General features: G+C 40.8%; 1 non-coding gene across 1 annotated transcript; it reads right to left on the reverse strand.

Annotated features, from left to right (window-relative positions):
• Positions 1-2,584: 2,584 nt before the first annotated feature.
• On the reverse strand, positions 2,585-2,657 carry trnat-cgu. Its single transcript has one exon. It is a non-coding gene; the product is annotated as a tRNA-Thr (tRNA).
• Between the last annotated feature and the right edge of the window lie 887 nt (positions 2,658-3,544).

Consider the following 3,544-nt stretch of genomic DNA (forward strand, 5'->3'; position numbering starts at 1 on the left):
CAAGACTCGGTTAAAAGTTACAAAAGCATAGGCAAAACATCACGTCCTGCCCCTGAAACCTTAAGAAAAGAAACTCTCAGGCCAATATCACTAAGATATGGCTAAAACAAGTTACAAGGTACCGGCAAAAATACCAAGGGCAGAATCTTTGTGTCAGCAAGCGGGGGCAGGGCCCGCTCGCCAACACGTAAAATGACGAGTGATGACATCGGGTGTGCGTCCCAACGTCACTGCGCACCATTCAGATCTCGAGTTTGGTGGACGCATGCCAGAGTCAGCCGCACGCCCTCTGAACTGTCTAAGGCCTATTAAGGCCTATTAAATAGTAATTAAACTAATTAATTGAGCTGCCCGTCCAACCTTAAAGTTGGTGGGCAGGCGAAGGGCCCAGGCGGCCTTCGCATTTATCATGAAACCTCATCCATGGGCGGGATGAGGTTTCATGGAGGTTTTTAAAATTTAATAAAAATTTATAATAAAATTCATTGACATGTCCCAGCTCATGTGACACTGTCACATGAGGGGACATGTCTTAAATTATTGTTTTCTTTATTAAAATTTTCAAAAATAAAACTGATCTCCCTCAGGCAGCCCTTTGCATCAGGAAGATTTCTGTGCTCTTTTGTGTACATGCGCCTAAGAGTGAAGGCCCTGACTCAGCCTACTCTTCCCACCCGCACAGGGAGGGTAGAGCGCTTCTGGGTGTGCATCACGCTGGGCAGACCTTAATTGGCCTGCCCATGTAAAATGGTGGTGATCAGCTATGTGCCAGACTGCACCCGCTCCCGTCCAATCCCCCCAGCGGGGAGAAATTCTCCCCCAAGTTTTCGCCCCAAACCTTCACAAAACCCTTAGACCAATATCACTATGATTTGGCTGAAACTTATAATCCCCAACACGGCTGGCCTGTCTGGTGTTGACTGTAGGCCTGATTCAAGGTGACCAAACTTGACCCTTCTTCCAACGGTAGCCCAGTCGCTCAGATCTGCTCTGCTTTTATAATAATTTAACTCAGATATATCAAAGCATATTTCCTGTTGTTCCAATGTCCATTTAGTTGATTCCACACAAAGTCTAGACAAATGTCATCAGCTCCTGCTGGTTGAAACAATACAGGTTTTCCATGGAAAATGTATATAGGCGAATATTATCAGTTCTCATTGTATAAGCAATTCTCCTGCTGTTTGAGGTGGCACTGTAACAGCACCTGGCTCCAAAGTTAATGAGGATTTGAATGACCCTATTCCAGTTCTATTGTCTGTGTTGGTTGAATAATTCCTTGAGTGTATTGTATTGATGATATGTCCTTTGTGCCATTGTATTGGGTAATCAGACTTGATTAGTCAGTCAATGCCCAAACCCTTTTGATGAGTCACTGTGTTTTCACTAAATGTCCGAATTAACCCTTTGTTGCCTAGCCCTGTACTGCTGACTGCAGCATATCTTTTTGAAATTTATAGTTCCAATCATGAGGTCAAAACATGTCCATTGGTTTGAAGTTATGTTCCATAAATTTCTGAGTTGGAGGGGATTTCGATCCTACAAACTGGTTTCACAATGTTGTGACATCTGGCCTTCCTGCCATAAGCCGTCGACGTCCACCATGATGCCTGACGCCAATGGGAACGGAAAATTCTGGCCAATGTTTCTGTTTCTTTGCTAAAGTCTAGAATCATATCAACTATTTTCTAATATGATTGAATGCATAAGTCAAATAAATGATGCAGCCTTCTGTGAGAATTTATTTTATGATTGTTGGGCACAACATTCCATTTGAGCCTGCTTTTTTAAATTAAGCAAATTATTTACTTAAAGATTGCTTAATTAAAGGCCGTTATGTTAAACTCAGATGAAGAAAAGAATATTGGAGTATAGTCTTTATGCACAAACATTTATTTGCAGAGACACATTACATATCATGCAACTGCAACCAGCAACACCTCTTTTAGTTTGCTCCTATGTTGGTGGGTGTTTGGCTTGACATCTGCAGCACACATCTGATTAAACCAACCTGCTGTAACTCTTTCGAGTACAAACACATTTCCATCTGTTCCTATTCAGATGAAGTTACATTGTTTCATAGTTTGCTATTGTGAAATTTGAACTCTTGATCTTGGGGTTACAAGCCCAGTATCACAATCACTTGGCTATCTAGGCCAAGCCTTAACACATTTTTCCATCTGTTTTTTTCAGATGAAGTTATATGGTATCATAGTTTGCTATTGTGAGATTTGAACTCTTGATACTCTTTCGAGTACAAACCTGTTTCCATCTGTTTCAGATGAAGTCACATTGTTCCATAGTTTGCCATTGTGAGATTTGAACTCTTGATACTCTTTCGAGTACAAACCTGTTTCCATCTGTTTCAGATGAAGTTACATGTTTCATAGTTTGCCATTGTGAGATTTGAACTCTTGATCTTGGGGTTACAAACCCAGTACCATAACCACTTGGCTATTTAGGCCAAGCTAGCAAAGTTACATTGTTTCATAGTTTGCCATTGTGAGATTTGAACTCTTGATCTTGGGGTTACAAACCCAGTACCATAACCACTTGGCTATTTAGGCCAAGCCTTTTAAACCATAGGCTACAGCGAGAGTTGAACTCGCGACCCCGGGTTTACGAGACCAGTGCTCCAACCACTGAGCTATGGAGCCAACTGCTTAAATCCACTTCCATCTGTTTCAGATGAAGTTACATTGTTTCATAGTTTTGCCATTGTGAGATTTGAACTCTTGATCTTAGGGTTACAAACCCAGTACCATAACCACTTGGCTATTTAGGCCAAGCCAAAAACACGTTTCCATCTGTTCCTATTCAGATGAAGTTACATTGTTTCATAGTTTGCCATTATGAGATTTGAACTCTTGATCTTGGGGTTATAATCCCAGTACCATAACCACTTGGCTATTTAGGCCAAGCCAAAAACACGTTTCCATCTGTTCCTATTCAGATGAAGTTACATTGTTTCATAGTTTGCCATTATGAGATTTGAACTCTTGATCTTGGGGTTATAATCCCAGTACCATAACCACTTGGCTATTTAGGCCAAGTCTTTGTGCCTATCTATATCAGCGTAGGTCAGTCTTCAATTAGTACCTAACACCTGAATGCAATTAAGCAACTGATTTACAATTAACAGACTCCCTTCTCTCTCTATAAATTAAAAAAAACTATTTACGACCAAAATTTCAACAGAAAGTTAAAGATTTCCATCTGTACAAAGCATTGTGTGATGAGCCTCTTCCAGAATTTCCTTTGCGTGAAACAATCCAACAGTTGGTAGTTTGAATATACGCAGCTAATTCCTCTCCAGCATTTGTTTCAAGCTGGCAAGATCAATTCATAACCTTTTATCACTCACACTTTTCATAGGGTGTACATTGTCCCACAATGAACTGTGACTGACAGGAGTGAGGCAAAATTGAATCCCTTTTTTTTTTGCCATCTGTCCGTAAGCAGAGGTGTTTTAAGTTTTGAATAAGGCTGTGGCATGTTTCCCTCACAGGCAAACCCTCTGTTTCTGAGGGCAATTTTTAAAGTG

The sequence above is a fragment of the Carcharodon carcharias genome, chromosome 7 (genome assembly GCF_017639515.1).
Source record: "Carcharodon carcharias isolate sCarCar2 chromosome 7, sCarCar2.pri, whole genome shotgun sequence".
Lineage (NCBI taxonomy): Eukaryota > Metazoa > Chordata > Chondrichthyes > Lamniformes > Lamnidae > Carcharodon > Carcharodon carcharias.